At 38.3% G+C, this 22,915-nt stretch overlaps 1 protein-coding gene across 4 annotated transcripts in view; it reads right to left on the bottom strand.

Annotated features, from left to right (window-relative positions):
- LOC130173661 (ecto-NOX disulfide-thiol exchanger 2-like) overlaps positions 1–22,630 on the bottom strand; it is a 171,708-nt gene extending 149,078 nt beyond the window's left edge. For 2 of the 4 annotated variants that reach the window (XM_056383096.1, XM_056383098.1), the window contains exons 1-2: positions 22,484–22,630; positions 8,656–8,751 (exon numbers count right to left, since the gene is read on the bottom strand). The gene's annotated coding sequence lies outside the window, so the exon portion shown is untranslated. Of the gene's footprint in view, positions 1–5,521; positions 5,573–8,655; positions 8,752–22,483 lie in introns of all 4 variants that reach the window. The other 2 variants (XM_056383097.1, XM_056383099.1) reach the window with 2 other exon arrangements.
- Positions 22,631–22,915: the final 285 nt, after the last annotated feature.

The following is a 22,915-nucleotide window of genomic DNA, read 5'->3' as shown; positions in this document are numbered from 1 at the left end:
ACCTTTAATTTGAACAGATATGTATTATACGTTAGATAACAGCACAGACAACTAACTCAGAGACTAAAAGTAAAGTGTTTTCATAGTAAAGTAGTTAACTGGAGCAAACTGTCAAGGATTATTAGTCATATATCTTGTTTTCTCCCCTCCATTGTGGTGAGTGAGTTCTAGCTGCAGTGTCTCTTTGTCTGGGGGCCTTATCTGGCTGTGAAGCGCCGAGCTCTGTGCTGCTGTCTCTATTGGCATGGTGATGGAGGAAAGGCCTGCCATCCCAGATAAACCTTCCTCTGTTCTCCCAGCAGCCCAGCAGGCTTCATGTTTGCTGCAGGTGTCAGAGAAAATGTTCCCATAGCCATTAGACTTTAGCGCTGCTGGTGACATGTTGGCACCTCTGATGGGAAACAACTGAAGATTGGGGAAAGTGATGACGTGGGAGATCGAGACAGACAACACAGGGACAAGACAGAATGAGGGACAAGCTAGACTAGGGTGGCTACCAAATAACAGTAGTTACAATGGAGAAATGACTGACAACAGCTATCGTATTTTCACAAAGTATTTCTCATGATCTTCTTCATCTCCTAATTGATCAATCAACAGTTCTGCCAATACCAAGCACTTCAGCATATTGAGATCAATCGCTAATCAGAAGACACTGCTCATTTTGAAATTCTGTTTGTTTGAAAATAGTTTGAAAAAAAAGTATGTTTTGATTATGGTGCACCATGGGGGAAAAAATGCAAAAATGAAAAAGTGAGCCAAACCTTGTTATGCTGAATATTCAGCCACCATAGAGTTTCCAGGTGGCAAGAGACTGGATACATTGTGGCATAATTGGATGCATAACTGTTTCTCTCCTTAAAAAATAGATTGCAACAGCACAAAAACCTGTGAAGTACAGGTTGGAAGTAGTCTGACAAACTGCTAAAAGTAGTGGTAGCTTTGACATGAACAATAAGCAGAAGCAGAGTTTTTCATTTGTGAAAAGGAAATCAAAACAAATGTGGTCCGAAAACAAAGAGCAAACCAAGTTCAATGTCAACAGTATGAAGCCCGTAGATATTCAGTTTATTTAAACACTAAGACAAAGAAAAGCAATGTTTATTTAACTTTTTCTAGAAAAATGACTCGATGACTATTAATCAATTAAAATAGAAATTTTCTATGGATCGACTTATAGTTTTGATAACTTTAGGTTCATATTACCACAAAATGTGGGCCTTGCTGAAAACAAGTGATGCTCAGTTTGTGCAACATTGCAATACATTTAATATTATGCCGACCATTTAATAAAAGATCAAGTGTCTCTTTTTTATAAGTGAAATAATAAGTATCTCTGAGACCACCTTTTGATCAATATACAAGAACGAGCCCATCTGTGGGTACTGAGGCCAATGTTAATGCCGGGACAAACAACCGCCACACCACCTCGCCAGGCAGGGAGCAGGACACCGAACTGGCAGATTAGACCACCTGGCCCTGCCAGACTGTAAGCCTATTTATACCCAGGACAATAATTTACAACACGACTGCCCAGTAGCAGAGAGGCAGGGACCCAGGGGGAGGCAGCTCTCTGTCACATTCCTATGGTAAAAAAAAAATCAAAAAATCAAAAGATCCACTGTGATGACCTTCTGCCTTTTTTTTCCCTGTACGGCTTTACCTGAGGAGTGAACTAATGATAATGTCCTCCTTTGCTACTGAAATAGAATCATGTTTTAACATGGCCTGGATTATATATGTTTAGTAATGCACAGATATATTATTGCTGTGACTTTTTGAGGATTGTGTGGATGTGTAAATTGATTTGATCAAACACGTCACCTGAGGCAAATATTTCATAATGACAACTTGACAAAAATAAATATTGTTCCGGGCTGAATGTAACTGTGGCCTATATACTCTAGATACGGCACAGGAGTATAATAAAGCCTTTGATTAAGCTCATGTCAGAGTTTGATGTGTCATGCTGACAAACTTGGTGTCACACATTTAAAAAAAAAAAAAAAAAAAAAGCAAAGTTTGAATCTCCAAAGGACCAGCAGCAGCACATCTAGTTGAATGACTTGCGGGTAAACATGGGCATGACTTTGTGACATACTTTGTGTTATAGCTGCTCTGCAAAACTCTACCAAATTCTAAAAGTAGTCATCTTACAGTTTTGCAGTAAACCACACTGCAATTAAACCAGGCAACGAGTTGCTTAAACTTAAAACCCCCAAAGAGCTCTATTTTTTGCTCCTGCTGCAGCTGACATTTTCCCATTAGTGGCACAGGCGCGTAATTTGGTGGCACCAATATTTCATTTCAGAGAGTGTTTCACACAGTAATGAACATGTCACCAAGTGAAATTAATGTGTCACTGTGTTTAACAGATCCAATAAAAGTAAAGAATTTGAATCACTCAGAAATTACATATCAGACCCATTATCACAGTTCATACAACCCTGACTGACTGTGCTGTTAGTCAACTTTGAGATGTACAAATATCTAATGTCATGAACTTCGCAATCTAACAATAACACACATTTATTCTCACCCAAATTATACAGCTTAGACGGATAGGCATGACTGTGATATTGTGATTAGGAAAAGAACCATAAGCAGATTATTAGCGCATGTAAGCGAGTGGGAAATGCTGAACATCTTGAGCTGTGCTTTTCTGCTACGTGACTGACAAAGAAACCCTTTAATGGGAAAAACTGCTGATAAATTTGCATGATACAATCAAACATGCACACTCTTGAGATTCTAAATCTGCATGCCAGACACAACCTTGGGATATTATTGGTCTCAGTTTGTGTTTAAGAAACATCTGGTGTCTCAGGAGTTTGACAACAAGAAATAATTTTTGGAGCTGCATTATTACCAAAGCCTGCAACTTCACACCCTGGGTATTTTAATTTTACAGAAATGTATATTCTATCTCAATACAAAAAACGACAAACACAATTAGGAAATAAAGTGTTTTTTGGGGTTTTTTTTGTGAAAATACTTTAAATCCACTAAATTAACTCTGATTCAGAAGAAACCTTAGAGGAATACAATTTGGGAAATACAGCTGCATACTCTCTTGCCAAGAGTTACCTCCATTCACACATACAGACACAAACAGTAGGTGCAATAGACCGTGCCGTTTACTGGGAATAAAACCTCCAAACAGCCTCTTGGCTCAATTCAACTATACTTTTTTATGCGCACACAGTGCTCCTACGTACATTTTACACATTTCACACCAGCTCCTTTTAGTCGCAAATGTGAGTGAAATGCTCACACTCTGGAGTCATGTTATACCAACCCATCACGTCAGTCCTGCCGGAATTACATCTCCAGTACCGACGTCATCTACAGTATTGTAGAAAAACAAGTGCCGTCACATTTTCAGAATTTTGGCATCAACTTGGTATTGAAGTGACATCCCTAACCAGGAGACAACCAATTGTGCTTGTTTTCATTTCAACTATGTAAAAACACTTTAAATAAAGGGGAGAGAAGGCGATCATCATGTTAAACACCTTCCACTTTCAATGTGATTAAATTTTAACATTAAGAAAGTTCAAGATAACTTTCATTGATCTTCCCTTTTTCAGTTATGGACATCTAACAAAGTGATCATATTGCAAACCTTCTGCTCATCCCATTCACTGATCTGTATAAATGAATGAATTGAAAAACAATGAACATACAGGACAGGATGTAAACACATTTTTTGTGGCAAATATGAAGCATGATGCCCAATCATATACAACACATGCGTCTAGCGTTGCAAAGGTGATATCATCCAGTGAAAGCAACTACCTGAAGGGTAAATAGACTGCACTTATACAGCGCTTTTCTAGTCTTAGAGACCACTCAAAGTGCTTTACAACACTTGCCACTTTCACCCATTCACTCACACATTCATACATCAAACCCATACACACATTCATACACTGATGGAACAGCCATCAGGGGCGATTATGGGGTTCAGGTTCTTGCCCAAGGACACTTCAACTTGCGGACTTGATGAGCCAGGGATCAAACCACCAACCTTCTGATTAGTGGACGACTCTGAGCCACAGCCACCCCATGACAAACTGTTTCTTTAATTGTTGATCCTTCCCCATTCACTGTTAAAAAAGCAGCTTCACAAACTCTCCTGTGATGAGACCAAAAATATCTTTGAGCATAGCTTTAGGAAAGTGTTGCTGATTGTCACAAATGCTGATTCAGAAAACTAAAATTACAGATACTGTATGGGCATTTATATGTGTTGGTGTGGAACATCGAGCTGGAGTGTGTGTAGGTGCTTCAGCAGCCAATTTCAGCCTACTAGATATGCAGTCCCTAGCCCTCTTTTTGAAAACACAAAAGGCTGGAGGCAGAGATGAGTCGAAGATATTGTAATTAGCTACCACCATCACAAAACTGCTGCTGTGGAAAATGCAAGAGAAAAAGACATTAGAGATTTTGATGATGTGTTCAGTGAACTAAGTGTTGACTGTGCTACTTTTTAGACTGTGATTTTGCCCACTTATTTGTTATATTCTGCAATGACAATATATCCAAACAAAATAGACATTGGCACTGGGTAGGCAGCAGGCACTAATGATGACAAAAATAGGAGTTAAAGATCAAGGACAAATATTTTAAAAGGAGACAGAAGTGCACATGAATACAAAAAATGTATTTGTTTCAGCAAATACGTCAAAATTTACTGCTGCTGTAAACTGATTGTGATATGAATTCAATTAAAATGGCTTATATGTTGTTTTTGAGCATCATAAAAATTAGGCTATTAGTTGATGTGAAAGGGCACTGAGTATTCTGGCAATCACATCTGTTCTGCTCTCTGTAGGCAGAGAGGTGAAAGAGAGCTTAGTACTGAGCCTGGAAAACAGGTGGAGCTAAGTGGAGCTAATTTACTCACTGTGTGTGTGTGTGTGTGTGTGTGTGTGTGTGTGTGTGTGTGTGTGTGTGTGTGTGTGTGTGTGTGTGTGTGTGTGTCAAGAAAGAGTCAGTGAGAAAGACAGAGCAAGGCAGGCTGACACATGGAGCAAAGATGAGTGCTAATATTAGCCTACCGCTGTGAATGGCATGTTGGCTTGGACAAGAGGTTCAGAAGACACCTTTTAGACATTCCACTCAGTCAAAATATCTAATTCTTGAGTATTGTAGTGTTCACAACAAAGGATCAAATTCAGTACCTTTTTCATGATCCTCTTGATGTAAAACAAACAATAAGACCAATAAGTACATGAATATAATTACATTTATATCAGTACTTCACAGCTATAGTATAATCAAGTAACGTGGACCTGACCGATGTATGGATTACTGAGCAGAGGAGGTCCCATTGTATGTGGTGACTTAATATTTCTCATGATAAAGAGCTCAGTTAAAAGATGACACAGATAGCCAAAGAGACATAAAATGACCAAAAAGAGACAAAACAACCACAAAGAGAAGCAGAGACACCACACAGAGATGCAAAACAACCATAAAGAGACCACAAAATTACCACAGAGAGACACAAACTGACCATTAACGACAGCAGGATATTTTCTCCATTCTTGTCCTGACAGTTGTAAGCCTGTAAAACCAGGTGCCAAAAATTATTTATGTATATACATATATATATATATATATATTATAGTACTAAATTCTAACACATGATGGTAAATCACATAATGAAATAACCTTCATAAATGAGAACCATTTAAATATGCTTTTGTGATTAAAAGTTAATTAAAACAAAAAAACCTGACTTTTTCAATTTAGCATTATCAAGACAACATCAAATTTTTGATGTACCTACGTAATGACTAATCAAAATGATATGTCTGTAGTTTGCACTGCAATAAATCCCTAAATCCGAAGCACTGGGTAGCCAGCGTTGGTACCTTTCGTTGAAAAGGAGGTGTTCTTTTGTCACATATTTAGTGAACGAGACATCAGCTTTGGGAGCACAGAGCAGTCCCCCTAAATTATTGCTCCCCCTACACACTTTAATGCATGCTTTCACCCTCTTACAGTATTGTAGTCAAGTGTAGACCTTGCAATAACAGACAGGAAAGGGAAAACAGCAATAGGAAAATGCACATCGCACTCGACAGAAAGTGACTCCATCAGTATGTTAAGAGAAATTGACAGCGATTTGTCCTGGTCTGTAAAATGTCTGCACTAGTAACTGAATAACAGGTAATATCCTCTCCATTTCAGACAGACAGTATTATCTGGGTGGCTCACAGATCAAATAGCTGTTCTCAGTAATATCTGGTAAGAGGCTGACGAACATTCCTTTGGCAAGTATCTTGTATTGTGTGGTCAAGTTGCTTTGCTGAGTCGAGCAAGCTGCTCTCAGCAAAAATGTAAGACAATAATATCAGTATTTTGAATATGATTTAGATGAAAGAGAACAGAAAACGTACTTATCACATCTTACAGCTGGCTCTAGAGGTGTTTTTGGAAACAGGATGACCAGAAATTCAAAAATATTTTGCAGTGACAAAAGGATTTTTACTGTGACGCAGAAGTCTCAACTGCCAGCGTGAAGAAAGTCTCTGCTCTAATCCAATCTTTCACCTTGAACGTTTTTCCTAAAAGCTGCAGTGACGGACATTCTTCTGTGCCCAGTTAAAAATGGGAGATTTGACCCATTTGCTTCCATGTTGGGCATTAAACTAGGACATTAGGCTGTCTACTGAGTATCACACAGAAATCTAGTGTGTGTAAAATTAGAATTAAGGCTTAATCAGCAACCAGCTAATATTGGAGTTCAGGATCCTGATTTCATTACATAAGGCAACATAAATCATTCTGAAGTTGTGGTAAAGGAGTTCGCTCTATTCAAAATAATTGCATTGTTTTGCTGAAGGCTACAGAAACTGAAGACACAGACAGCATGACTGACCCACAGACCAACAGACAGAGGAACAGGAACTTATTCTACTGTTTGACTCAGTGTAGGGGCATAGGAACAAATTCAGGGGCTTTGACCGACCATGTCAAGAGCTTTATCAGATATTACTTGTTGCAGTTATGGAGAACAGTAAATTCATTTGCATGTAAACACACATTACATAATTACTATAAGCTGTTAAGACACCATTCACACTATAATAAAGTACAATTGTCGCTCCTCATTTTAGCGCTTAATATTGTGAAGTTCCCACTTGGCACAATTATGAATGAGAGTAACAATTCATATTAATGATTCCTGCTTGAAACAGGTAGCAACAAGCATTGTTGACTCTAGCTCCTCTGCAAATGAGCTTGATTGTGTGTTTTGGACGAGAACAGGAGTTGAGAATTGGCATTCAATGCACGGTCATTAACTGTGCAATGCTGCCAAGATGTTCACTGGTTGGTTCGGTAGATCATGGTCAGACACAGACAAAGATGAAATATGAAGGAGCAGAATACAGGAAAACAGTGCAGACAATAATAAAAGAAGCACAAGAACCAGCCAAACACCCCATCCAAACATTAGCCCATGTTGTACAGTCTATACAGTACATATGCAAATATGGACTGCCATATAGACGCCACTGCATGTGACACAATTGGAATACACATCACAAGGACTTAGACAGTTCCAAAAAAATTGTGCTGCATTTTAAAATTGGAATTAGAACGACACAAGAAACCAGTATTGCATGTTCAGTTACAACTTCATTGAAACGGCCTTTTAAATGTCAGGTCTGTGTACTCAGTATTGCCATCCTGCTCCTGCATTTTTTTTTTTAAATTTGGTTATAATTGTAAGATATTTTATGATGATATGCCTTCAATTCCTAAATTAAAATAGAGGTTAGATAATTAAGCCACGGACAGAAAAATACACTGCAGTATATTCAAATGAGCAGGGCTCTAATTTGAGCATGTGCCCAAATGAAGGCACAGAATCTATTTGAAGAAAACTGTTTGACATGCAGCCCACATCTCCAGTAGTTAGTAGTTCTTGTGCAACAGACAATTAGAGGAGATACCGCTGCTGTTATCTGCTGCTGAATCTGAAGGCAGATTCAAATATTAATAGCCTGAGATGCAGGCAGCACCTGAGTCTCGGGAGCAACAAAGAACAGCAGATATCCTGCAAGCAAAACACTTACAAGTGTTGTTTTACCCCCTTTGTACTACTCTCTAGCACTGGACATTTCGACTTACAATGAACTGCTTCAAGTCTTTTATAAAACATGAAGACATTGAAGCATAAAATACACAACAGCTGTTTGTGTATGCACTCTTGGTTAATGTCAGGTACAACTGCCAACTTTTGAAGGATAATAAGTGCAAGCAACAAAAATGAAGGAACTGAGATAATTTAGCGATTATTCAACCCATGTAGGATTTAGTTTTTTCTCTTTTTCTACAACTGGTCTCCTGCTAAAGCTATAAGGTTAATTAACACTGTTCTTTAGAGAGGTGTTACATTTGAAAGCAATTATTGGAAATCGTCAAAATTAGAGATAAACAAGATGAGAGAGAAATACTGAAAATGCAACATTGTTAAATGGTGAATTGTTACATTTCATTAATAACAGGAACATCTCTTGAGGCATGTACTAATAAAACCAAGGGCTTGAAGGAAAAATACACTACATGAGGCAGTGGTAGATTACTGGCTTATTCAACTTTAAAAAGTGTGGATCTTGCCTGCCATAGAAATCGTACCTGTGATGTTGTAGTCATAGAACAGCTTGTATCAAACACCAGGCCACTTCACTCTGGCAAAGATGATGTGGCAGTAGCTTGGCTTCATCTCTGAGCCTGCAAAACACAACAGAACAAAATGAAGCCCATGCTGCTAAAAACCTGAATATACCTCTACTTTCATAGTTTTCAGTTCTCAGGTTTAGAGCTTTGGACCAAAAGCAGTCACCATAAAGTCAATTTTTATATAGTACCATTTTATTTTCCGATGCCAAAGCACAGCCTAAGGTAGCTTTCACACTGACAATAGCACTGCTGCAAAGGCTCAAGCTTCCTCACTCATTTCAATGATACCACTGCTTTAGCTCAGCGGGGGATCCTGTCACGGAAGGATCCAGCAAAGCAGTTGGTTCTGGCTCTTTCTGTCCCACATCATAATGTTAGGGCATTCAGCAAAATACTGGATATTCTCACAAGCACACATTTCAGCTAGATTGCCTTGCAGTATAGACCTTGTAGCATTGTACTAATTTGCTGCCTACCTGGGCAGCATTGAGATAGAGGAGAAACTTATTTCTGCGGTGATTAACTTTCCAGAGCTGTGCAATCAGACCTCGGAGGAGTACAAGGGCATAAACCGCTGTCTAAGCATTTTAAGCCTTCATCCTGGTCTTGTTTGTTTGTATTTCATCTTCTTTACCTGCACCCTGTGGCAAAATGCCCACACTTACACAACCTTTTGCATTATTTTTCCACAGTGCTATTGTCGGTGTGAAGGCTTCCAATGCAGCACTGAATGTTCAAATGATGAGCAGACAATGTTGTTGTACTCCCAGAACATTTGAGTTAGGTAGAAAAACCTTCAGGCAGCCTACCACAGCAGACTATAGAGTATTGTCCTAGGATAAGCAAAATAAAAATCATACACCCCTGAAGAAACATTTCTATCTGCGCTGCTCACTAATTAGAGTCAAATAATTAATGTGGACATACAGTAACTGTAAAGGCCACTAAAACATGTAGAGCTACTGCAGCGTGAGAGCAGAACAACGGCATCACAAACTGCTATAGACTCGGCAGGAAGTGGATCGTTTCAGGGGGCTAAAAACAGTGCAACGTGTTTTTCAACTTCCCCCTTGGGACCCGGTCACAGTGGTTACATATCCAAAAGAGTGAAGGTTTCAGGTGTTCAGAATGTATGTTGCGTTGATAAAGGGACACTTTCCTGCAACTGGAGTTGATATGTAGTAATGAGAAATTCAGTTAGAAAATTACACTAAGTGGATGAATAGGTGTTATTGTTTTGCCAGGAGAAACCAGACTTGTGGCATTTTTAAACTCTCAGCTGGTAAAGAAATAGCCTGATAATCAGACTGAATTTCCATTTTGTTGCCCTTCCTTCATTAAGTCTGAAACTGTCCTCATGTTAGCCGATTTCTTGTTTTGTTTTCCCCAATCAACTCCAGTGTGGTTGCTAAGAACTTTTTTTTTTTTTTGATCAAAGAAATTTATTTAAAGAGTACCTCAACAATGAGGCATTGCCTATATTTCCCACAATGCAGCTCAACTGCAGACAAGGGAGATTCAGTTCAATGGGAGATTCAGGTGTGTTATGCTTAAAGACGATGTGTTTTCACACCACTAGCCTCAAGCAGAAATGAAGAGCAGGCTACAGAGATCTGGTCAGATCTCTTCTTTCTAACTCCACACCACCAGAAATGAAACATTTTCAAATTTGAAGTGTTCAGCCTGAATTACAGCTTTCTCTGGAGCCACAAAACACTTCAACATCAGTCACATATCATGCAGCAGTACTCCCCAACATCTGTAAACAGACTTATGATTATATCTGTTTGTGGACTGAAACTAACTCATTGAGGTTTGTGACCTTTCATTCAGTCCCTATTTTTCATGAATGTGACTAGGTAACTAATTAGCAACATAAAAAGATGACACCTCCATCCTTGTCCACATCTACTAAGCTGTGACTGGATAACTGTTTCTCCAACTGGCTGAAACACCTGTAGATGGGCAGACTACCAGACCTATTTGAACTGCTAAACAAATTGGAGATGTTGGCAGCAAGTCAGAGGTCTGGAGTGAGGCTAGAGATTATTGCAAAATTCATCTTGTAATTTAACATTTTTCTGCTTCCTGTGAAGTTTCAGAGGTGCTAATAATCAGCATTATGACTAATATTATACAATGTATCAGAGGAATGGTCAACACACTGAAAACTGACTGAGTATCAGCCATTCCACTAACCGGGGTCACAATACGATGACTCTGCCCCCAGCCAAGTCTCCAACTACACCCATGCCCACTCACACCCTCTTCAACATCCGGCTCACACTAGCAAAGAAACCATTAACAGTAATGAGAATCGATGGGGGTGTTAAAAGTATTGGCAGTCAAGCCCAGGAGCTGCTCTCTGTGCCATCTTTATTAGTCTGGAAAAACAGTGCTGGTCTCTAGCCTGCCAGCTCTAAATAGGAGTGCATTGATCAGAAGCTCAGGCCAGGTTGAATTCAGCCCTTTAATTGTCTGTGTCACTCCTCATTCTCATTCCAACAGCTGTCAGTTGTCTCCCAGGTAAACCAAGGCAACCATAACATGTGGCACTTCCTACAGAGGCTGAGGTTAAAGATCAGCCAGAATACTGCTTACATAGGAATTCATTTTGCAGTAATCTTAATCAGTTGAGAGCAAGAGAGAACATCACACACATCTGGTGTCTCTCAGCAAATGAAGCACACCTTTAATTCTCTCACTGTAGTATTTGCCAAATGCATTTCTTAAATTCAACTCAGGAAGGCCATCGTTTCATCGCCACAATCCAGATTCTGCACAATCCTTAATGCCCTTTCCTGGTTCTCCCCTGCTGGCGACTTAGTCTCCTTTATGGACATTACAGTAACATTATATTACTTAGTTTGCCAATTAGCATTACTGAATTAGCTACTGAATCTTGCATAAACAAACTGTAGATTATATATAACATACATACTGCATATTAAAGCAGTAATTTAATGTAATTTACTGTGTTTTTAAAGTGCTGGAGAACGCATTTCCCTACTATCACTGAAACATTTATTTCTATAGAATACACAGCAAACCTGCAAATAAGCAAAAGACTGCTATGGCAGAAAAAAGTCTGGTGGCCAGAGTAAAATAGTTGCAGACAAAAAGGGTTTTATCTGCCAATGCCAGTTAAAAAAAAGATTGACATTTCTTTAAAAAGTACCAGTCAGTGGCTGAGATGAGAACAAACAGCGCCCAGTCTCTATGTACAGAATGTTTGAAAATGCAATCCCAAATTATTGTTATTGATATATGAATGCAGACTTGCCAACCTTTCCCTACTAATCTAATGCATTACAGCCCCCACAACCCCATGCATTTATGGAAACTTATAAAACCTGTGGTGTCAAAATTATATATCAAACCTTTATGCAGAATAGAATTGTGTATTATGGTTTCTGTATTACACCATTTAATAAATATATAACATTGTAAAAAGCTGGTTGTTTTTATTCACTAGCCAAATAAACATTCATGGGACATTGGTTCCTACATTGGTTCAGTCTATATATCTCTGATTCTTCCAGCACTTCCTTTGAGGGAGTCAAACCAGTGAAATCCTTTCACACATTAATCCAGATGTCTGGCTGCTTAAGACACACAGCTCTGTCAGAATTGTATCCTGGCTTTAGAGCTGGAGTCATTTCAAATGTCTTGGCAGCTAATCAGCTGCTATCTTTCATCAAGAAGACGCAGCGGAGCCAAGCCTATCTTCACAAAATCTACCAGGGTAAGATTGTGTTTCAGTTGTACAGTCATTCGAAGCTTTACTGTTTGATAGGTTAATCACATAAACAAATCTAGTGTGTAGAATATATCTGGCAGCCTGCTGCAGAATTTGTACTGGATGTAACAAGGGTAAATAAATAGGTTTGTTTCATATGTTATTCTCCATAAATCCTAAAAATGAAAGCATGCACACATAAAACCAGAAAAGTAAGACAGAGAGAAGCCAACTTGTAAAATCCAAGGAAACAATTCCAGTTCCCATTAGTTTGAAATATGTAGATTTCATTCAGACAGGACACAATAGCCAAGGATAAAATATGCAGTGATGTTGTGACCACATTTTGCAATAATCAAAGTCCTCAGAGCTCATCACTACAACTGGAGATTTAGCTCAATCACTAAAATTATAACCCATCATCAGCACTGCCTGATTAAATGTGTGGTTTTCACCTTTATGAATAATATGGCATTTGTGAAGGTAATTGCTCAGCCCAGAGGGCTTTAAGCACTGAAGTCATCCACAGATGATCACGTAGACAGTGCAAAACAAAGAATAAAGTAACTCACATTGTTTTTCAGCTCATGCATTTGAAAAGTGATGCACGTATGAAATCTGATCATGTTTGGGTGTGATAAACACAGCACCATTTCCTGAGCTGGATTAACACGAAAGTGCACCCCCTTCTAATTGTCAATGTCATTGCAGCTTCCAGACTTACTGGGGTATGAAATTAATTTACTTCACACCTTTTGGAGACTTCACATGATCCAGATCAATGTCCATTGAGATCTCATAAGGAGATTTACTTTAAAGCTGAAAGACACACAGCCTAAATTACTGACCACAGAGATTGATAAAAGATATTTTAGTGAGTTGGTTAGACCAATTTCAACAGCAATTCATTGTGCCTGAGGAAAAAATAGGTTGTGTATAGCAGGTCAGTGTTTAGGACTAAATGGAACCTGTTATCAGGCGCTGGACTATGCCCGGAAAGTAAAACTAATGCATTTTACTTCTGTTTATCTTGGTTATACGCTGCAAGTCACTGTGGAATTTTCATTCATGTTCTATGTTACATAGGCTTAAAGCATATCCCATGTGGCACTCGTAGTATTGAGCAAGTCCACTGCTCTATTTCTTAAGCCTACTGGGAAGTGTACAGCGTATGCTCCCATACTGTCATTTAGGCCAGTTTATTTTTGTACTGAATAGGTAGGAGAAGGAACATATATTTATTTTTAACAGCCATTTGAATGAAGTGTGACAGAAGGTAACATAAGACCTCTACAAGGGAGGTGACTATAATTAAGTTATCAGCTTTGCCCTCTTGTTTACCCTTGCATAAAGTAAATAAAGTTGTAAATAAGACATGTCCAGACAGTTGGGGCAGGCAATATGTCCTAAAATTTATATTACAGTATTATTATTTTTTCAGCAGCAGTATTACATCACAGTACAAAATTAGAGGGGATACTCAAGTCAACTCGGCTTTAAAAACATGAATCTCTACTTCTTTTCACTCTATTAGCAATGCAAGAGAACATATCTTAGGACAGAAAACATGATTAAAAAAACAGATGTGCTTATTGGCTCAAATAGGAATGAAAATGAAGTAGAGGTCTGGACTACATGTGTTTTGGGAGGAGTAGCCTGCCCCATAGCAGGTTTATTAGTAAATGTGATGTGATTCATTCTCAGAGTTAGTTGTAACAGCCTGTTTTGAGCTGTTAGTGAACTGTTGCTGAGCAACCTGAATCTAAGAAATTAAGAATATTTGGGGGAAAAAAAGGCTTTTCATGTTTTTCATGTTTACTGTTGTTTTATTAGTAGTAGTTTTCTCACCTCTGAAATGAGTGCCACATCATTTGTGATCTGACATACCACAACTATACCAGGCAAACTGAGAATTACATTAAACTTAACATCTCTGAAGAAACCGAAAGCTGACATAACCTTTTATATCTTAACCCACATTAAGAAAGTTATTCAAAATGACACCTGAACACAACACAAGGAGCTAAATCCTGGTCTCTACATTACACAACTCTGAGTTCAAACAGACTTGAAAAATAATACTAATTGTCCTACAAACTCTATTAGAATTCATACAGAAACTGTAAAATGTGTCAAACAACAAAAAAACACCTTCAAGTTGTATAATATATGCTGCAGTGCAAACATAATCAGTATTTCAGTTACAAATAACAGTAACAGTGTTACTTCTTTGACACTAACACACTCCTGAACTGTTCTGTTTTACAGCTGTCTTGCTGGAAATTAAAACTATAGTGTAAGGTGCTCATATGTAAAAAATGAGCTGCCAGAAGGAGGGGATCAAATTCATTGCATCCCCTTTGGGAGAGATAACTATAGAATAAAAATGCAGAACATGTCATGCGTGTCAGTGAAGCCTTAAGCCAATTAGGGCAAAGTTCTGTCGTCACAGAGGTGGTTCCCAATTGGTGCAGCTGGAGCCAGAGCAACTGCAGCACCTGATTCAGAAAATGCAGGCATTTTGCTCCCACAAGTTTTAAAGTCGTGTGAGACTCTGCAGCACCAGTGAAAGTCGCACAAAATTTCTAACCAGCATGCACTGTTTGAAGTCCAGCATTGTATCACATTAAGTCGAGTGAGCCTATTGCCTGTACGTGACACGTGAACATAGTTCAGCGTGTTGTGGGAAATAAATTTCCTTTGTGTGTGTACTAAAACCAAAACGAAGGTGTGTTTATGACGGCAACAGTATTGCAAAATCCATGTAGGGGGACACCGATGACAGTAACAAAACCGCTATACCGCCCACTACTACCTGAAAACACTTCAGTAATACTGGATAGATATTGTTGCAGAAAAGCATTCAATTAAAAAATCCAAATTTTCTCTGGCTGACATTACCTTTCACTGTCATACAAAAGGAAAAATGATTCTACTGTTTAATCAGCCCTTTAGCAGTCACTTCTGTTATTTTAAGAATGAGAACTGGCAGCAGGACAATGGTGAAAGGTTCTGAGAACACTGAACCCACCTTGAGTTCAAAAAGCAGTCATTTTGTATATTAGCGACACATTGCTGGCTGAAACCTGCATCAATACATTCCTGCAACAAAACCAAGGATATTATACAAAACACTAGGGCTGACAACACTAAAGGAAAGCTTCACCTCTACATTGTTTGTAATTTTCAGCAATCATGCATCGTTTTATCCTTCTTGAGTCTAAGTGTGTTCTATACAGTTCTGCTATATAGAAAATATTAGTTGAACTCAGTACCTGATGCCCAGCAGTAAAGGATTTAATTAAATCTAATTAAATGCAATTAAGGCAATTAAAAGCTTTAAACTTTAAACTTGACAATAGCACAATTGTCAATGTCAGTTCAGGTCATAATTTTGTCTTTGCAACAAATTACACAAGAAGTTTTGTAAGAGAAAGAATCCCTCTCATGCACTGATTCATAGATGTTATCTCACTATTCAATGTTCTATTCACTGACTTTTGATGTTTTGTAGCAGGTAGGTATTGTATGCACAGACCCAAAATACATTATTGATTCTCTGAAATGGCACCCTCTCACCACCTCTCTCTTTTTATCCAGCTACCAAATTCCCTTGAGGGTCAATAAAACATCTCATAATGAGAAATGTCACCTTTTCTCACCTCAAGTGGCACAAAAACAATTTGGTTCAGAACATGGGAATGATCTCCACATGGTGCCATCCACTGAGCTAAGTTTAGTAAGATGGCCTCTGGCATGACAGTCTAGTCAGACAGAGTTGGGGAATGAAATGACAATAGTGCTGGGGCAATTTCGCACAGGATGCATCAAAACAGAGGGGGCAGTCTTAAATTCATAACAAACTAATTGGCAGGTCAGTGATAGGCCATAATAATGAGATTATTATTGCAATATATAATATAATACTGCAAGTAATCAACCGCAGGCAGTATTTAAATAACATGTAAGGCTATCAGGAGGTCCACATAATTACTCTAAAAAAGGACAGAGGAACTGCTGCAATTTGAAGCTTTTGATTTCACTTTAAAACAATAATTAACTCCCACTTAATATGCACATTTGCTGCACTTCTTTCTCTGATCTGCATTTTGCCTTATTGGACAGATTTAGTACATAGTACTTACTTCAAGGTCTCCTGCTACACTGAAGCTTTAGTGCTGTCCCTCACTTGTAAGTCGTTTTGGATAAATGTGTATGCCAAACGAGTAAATTAAAATGAATATAATTAGAGCATAAAACAACAGCTAATAAATACCAGGTGTGAAGGTCCATTACTCAGCTTCATCAAGCTGATGATGTCAGAGGCCCTTAAATGCTTCTCAGGGCTTCTTGTTGTTTAGTAAATACTGGAACATCCTACCTCTTTATTAAGCATTTACCATCAGCAGCTATAAACCTTGGTAAATGGTAAATAGACTTGAACTTATACAGCGCTTTTCTTGTCTTACTGACCACACAAAGCGCTTAACAATACTTGCCACATTCACCCATTCACTCACATTCATACATCACACTCATACACTGATCAGGCCAAGTATCTTGCCCAATGATATTTCGCCATGCGGCCTGGAGGAGGATTGAACCACTGACCTTCTAGTTAGTGAACGACCCGCTCTACCACCTGAGCCACAGCCGCCCAACCTTCCTTGAGCAGTGGTCTAAAAGCTTCTAAGGAGCTGAAGTTGTTTTCTTGATGTTGTGAACAGTTGGTGCTGACACACGCTGATGTTTTATCTAACAAGCAGTATAGGCCTGTGACATCAACAGCCTAATTAATGCAACTGATTAATGGGCTGGCACATATCAGCTGTTGTCCTGCCCTAATCACTGTTTTTAAGTAATTTAGTTACACAGTTGCATCTAGTGCTTTGCCCATGGCAAACCTACATTAAAATAGTCAAAATAGACTGCAACTAATGATCATGTTCTTAATGAATTTATTCGCCAATTACTTTCTCAATTAAACCGACTAATTGTTTGGTCCAAAAAATGTCCTAAAATAGTGAAAAATGTCTATCACAACTTCCTAAAGTAAGGAAGCAGCTTGTTTTGTCCATTGAACAAATTCTCATAATTGAGAAGTTGTAACAGGAGAATATTTGGCATATTTGCTTGAAAAATTACCCATTAGGATTAATCAATTATCAAAATAATTAGCCAATTAATTTTCAAGAGGCGACCAATTGATTAATTGGCTATTTTTTTATGTTATTTAGACAGTGTATATAAGATAATATATGTTCAACAGGTACTTGGCTTTGTATTTGGTATATATAACTTGCACTACAGCTTTCTATTAATGGTTTCCCACAGGGTTTTTTAAGTGTCTGTGAGGAGCGGTGTGTTCATCTGGAACTGCTGTAGCAGGAAGGTTTGGAGAAGATTTTGACAGCCTCTCTTCTTCTTCAGCATGAACAACATATTGCAGTTCAAATACTCTTTTTACCAAAGCAGCACTCCAGAGCTGTGATGCACTTGCAACATGTCTGGTTAGTTTATGATTGACAAGTGAAATACAAGACATTTTATACTACATGGCAGAATTGCACATTTAATCAAATTGCACTGTAGATCTGGGTTATGTGCATGACATGACATGACACACACTTTATACGTGGGCTCTGAAAGCAGAGGGACTGCCCACCACTCACAGAAACTTCAACTAATAACTAGAATTACTGTCTCGCCAGTTGTATGCCTCCGCCAACCGGTCAAGTTGTAATTTACATCCATGTCTATCCAGGCTCATGTAATATATGTAGTCCAGACTTTGAAAGAATTGATTGAAAGATATTAAGTGCATTATGTCATAGTTAGCATATGAATTGCTGAGTTGTGAGGTTACAGTGACGTTGACCTTTGACCCCTGACCACCAAAATCTAATTCTCAAAATCTGTCGGTTTTATTGTGTTTTGATCCTCACTCATTTTACCAACTGCTCTTAATCATCAAATAAATGCAATCAATCAATTAAAACACTTATCCTCTCATTGTGTCTCTCTCTAATGTCTCCTTCAACACCCATTTTACCAGCCGATCAGACACAACGCAACAGAGCACAACAAGCATGACATCATAAAATGTAACAAGAGGCCTCCTATTCTGTTACACATGAAGAATCCCCTCTTCACTCACGGCTTTGGTGTCCACATTTGTCTCTGTCCTGTGCTTTCAATAAGTCAAGCATGAATCCATCAACAGAGCAGTAGATCAGGTATCACTGGCATGGGTGCAGTTCTTATTTGTGCAAAGCAAGGTCATGGAACCACATGGATGCTGGATCAATCAGACAGATTAATGAAGCACAACCTGCTGACATGACGAATATTGACACCCCTATTACATCTTGGTCCTGCAGTCCTCAACACTGCTTAAATAAATCAGGCCCAAGTAGAAGGAGGCAGGAAAACTTCCAAACCAAATAATTCACACGATAAAAAAATACAAGAGCTGAAATATAATGGAATTGCGACTCTCCCTAGAAGTCCTGAACTCCAAAATGTCAAAGAATTAAAAACATAATTTTGTTAGTGGGTGCAATCAATTTTATGTGTTCAAATTTGCTTAATATTTATAAAGGCAATAAAAAAGCTAAGATAGCCTACAAGAAGCTCATACATATTTTGATTTGACACACAATGTGAGGTTGGGCGGCAAATAGTTTAGTTAACGATTAATGAGTGTTAATCATCAATTATTCTGCTGATTACTTTTCCAAATAATCATTTATTTAGCCAAAAAACTCTTGTTCTTGTCTTTGAATAGCTTGTTTTTTTCCACAACAAGAAAAAATGCCAAACATTTTCTGCTTCCAGCCTCTTAAAAGTGATAATTTGTTCTTTTTTTGTAATATATGACAACAAATTGAATGTATTAAGGTTTTGGACTAAAAGCCCCCTTTATACAGCCTGTTCAAGGCGGGAAATGTTGCGCCTTTATACCGCCTCGCCGTTCTGGAAAGAAGGAACAAACATGAAATGAGAGGGGATTGTTGTTCTGCCTTTAAGACGGCAGCGGAGGTAGTGAGAGCTGGATCGATGTCTACCGGCATTGCAGGACAGACACCGACACTGTTGTGGTACACGTCAAGTTTCTGATTTAGGATACCGGCATGCTATCTAAAAATCACACATGGGGGAGGCATCATGTCGGTCTTGTTTGGTTCAGTGTAAACAAGCAAAGCCAGAATAATGACAGGTCTTCTTCACTACAGTATATAGGGGTCTATGTTTAAAAGTAGCTAAAGTAGCTTAAGATTTTTTGCTACTTCATAGTCTACACAGTTAAGCAAGAGAAAAACTGAATGAATCAATAAAGAAAATCATCTTTAGCTGCATCCCTAGAGCAAATGTTTGATAACTTATGGAAAATTACTTAAAAGATTCACTGATGATCAGAATTGTTGTCAATTCATTTTCTATTCAATTAATCATTTTAGCTCACTGGGGCAAATGTACTGTCTTTTAATTAAACATTATTATATACATGGTTGATGTTTCATTCTGATTAAGAAATTAGCTACATGTGCATTCAATGACAAATCATATAATGAATCACCTCCTTTCTCTTAGAGAATCTACACAGCATGACAAGAAATGCATAAAATACAAAATTAAACATTGTGTACAGTATATTGGCCCATCACAGCTCTGCAGCAGATAGAAATATCTATGCAGTTGCTTTTACTTGAATTAACTGGTTAGCTTAAATGCTTAAAGCTCCTCTACTGTCATTTCTCCTGCCCAAATTCTGGTTGCATTTCTGACAACGGGGACTCAGAGTGGGCCAGAACAAATGGCATCCTCCATTTTTAATCAACAGGAGGATTAACCTTTGCTATCAGCGGGGCCTCTCTTAGCAAAATGTGAAGTCTAAATTCAGGATTATACCCATGAAGACATGCTTTAGTTCATTATTGGACTTAGATTTTCAGACCTGTATGACACCCCATATATCACTACCATTAGGTTACCATTAATGACTCAGTAATCCTTCAAATCTCTCCAAAGAAATGCACCTCATCATGAGCCTTTTGGGAAATGAAGGTATTTGCAGAGGTGGCTTCCGTAATGATCCTCAATATTTTCAGAGGTGAGCTCTCCACTTTCATGCCCTCATCAAAGGCTGGGATTCTGAACATTTAGATAAGTACCACAATGGTAATTCTTAATATTTTCATATCACTCACAGAGAGCTCATAAAACTGTCTTACTGCACAGAATAAACTTGTGTTTTTAGCAGCAAAGCACAATGATGACCCCAGAGTTGAAACTTTAGATGACTTAAGAATTAGTTTATCAACTTGATAATCAAACATTTGCCACTTTTAACAGTTTTGTATCATTATTAACTGAATATAATGGGGTTTTGGACTGTTAGATAAACAAAATGAGCAATGTGAAGACATTAACTCGGGCTCTAGGAACGTGCCGGGCATTTTAAACTATTTTCAAATTCTGTAGACTAAACAATTATTTGTTAAATCTAAAATAATTTCAACAGATTGATCTATAATTAAAATATAATTAGTTACATGTCCCATCAGTATTTATTCATTTATTAGAGCTGTAATATGTTGCTTACTAACTGCAATGGTCAGGTACTAAAATGGTGCAATACAACTGTACTTTTGTACCACATAGAAAATCCAATCTACTTTCTCTCAACCCACATACAGCAATGAATGACGATCCAGTGGGTGTCCACATCAGGACCATTTCTGGGCTGTGATATCCCCCTTTATCTGCTGATGCATTTGCACAGATGACCCTAAGTTGTCCTCTATAGAACCAGACAACTGCCAGTACTGTGACAAGATGTCAGCCTTCAGTAAACCTTTAAACCTTTAAACATTGACATGACATGCCCTATTACATCTTGGTCAAGCAGCCCTCAAATAAATTAGGCTCAAGAAAACAAGATGAGCTGAAACATGATGGAAATTCGTCTCTCCCATGAAATACTGAACTCCAAAATTTCACAGACTTAAATTTTGGAAGCTGCAGATGCAATCAACTTTATCTGTGCTAAAATATTTTTTTTTTCCTCATATTTATTAGCTGATACAAATCTGAAATTACCTACTTTCAGAAACTCATACATATTTTGAGTTACGTACTATATGAGTCAGGGCTGCAACTAAAGATTTGTTAGCAATTGCATTGTTTATTATCACATACTTTTCACATACTATTTTTTTTTTTATTAATCGTTTAATCAGCGATTCAGTCAACCTCAACACAACGTGTCACTCACACTCTCCGTTCGTTGGCTCATTCAGATTAAAGTTGCCTCAACAATTGTGGTATTTTACATATTCATCTACTTATTTATTGCTACAGTCAAGCCTGAATAACCTTATTTTAATTGAAAATTATAGCATCGGTTCAATGTTGCAAAAGGTATGGTATAAAACAGACAGGTCTCCCTCCAGGCAGCATCTCCAAAATGAGATTCTGTCAAATTCAGCCATAATGTGCGCTGTGATCGGTGCAATCAACTGTTCTCTGTGCTGAAAATAACTTCCTGAACCCTGCTCTAAATTACAGATAATAGTTTTGCCTGCTGCAGGACTATTGCTTGCTCCTCTTCTAGCCTTCACTTAACTGCACAAAACACCCCGATTCTGGACTAACCGGCACTATGACGGACTTATGTATGGAGATAAAAGAGAATAATTACCTTAGCAGGAGAGCTGTCATTGCAGATGCTAAACATGATGTTGCCACACTGCTCGGTTGGAATAATGTCAAATCAGCAGTTGTTAAGTCTGGTAACTTAAAGTCCCGAATACAAAAGTTGGACAGGGGAAATTTGGACTACATAACGCTTTGTGTGACTCCAAACTAAGAGCCTTATATGTTGTAAAACATGCAATATGCCGCCAACTTTTACCATATCGTGCCTTACTGTAAACTTTCCGTTAGAGCAACACTGTGAAAGAAGCTAAAGCTAACTACTGTTGTCGGGAAGTTAGCACCAGTGAAGTGAAAGAGGAAGGTAAGGAGGAAGTATAAAAGTACCTGGCTACAGCGTCTGTCCTCCTCCGTGCTCCGTGTGCCGCTGAAAAGCCTCCTAGAAATCCATGCTAAACTTGGAAGTTAGTTTCTGCCCCGCAGAGTGGGTAACCAGGAAAGCCTCTGGTTAGCAACGAGACCTGTCAAACAATGGCGGAGCCAAGTACGGCAAGCAAGAGGCCGACACGTGCTTTTTGTTGACGTTTTTTTTATCGGCCCCCTATGGGCGAAATTTTTAGGATGGTTTCGTTTTGCTGCTGCATAGACGGAGACTTAATGGGTAAAAGTACTCAACATAATGAGTAATCACCGTATCCTTCTCCAAACTTTCCTAACAAGCATCTCCTACAATATTAAATAGAAACACACACATCAGATACACATATATTGTAAAGTAAAAGATTAAAACCAAACGTCTGTATATGCAGGTTGAAGAAA

Source organism: Seriola aureovittata, chromosome 8, assembly GCF_021018895.1.
Source record: "Seriola aureovittata isolate HTS-2021-v1 ecotype China chromosome 8, ASM2101889v1, whole genome shotgun sequence".
NCBI classification, from domain to species: domain Eukaryota; kingdom Metazoa; phylum Chordata; class Actinopteri; order Carangiformes; family Carangidae; genus Seriola; species Seriola aureovittata.
Note: the sequence above shows the minus strand (reverse complement) of the source record. Positions and strands in the feature narration are given on the sequence as shown.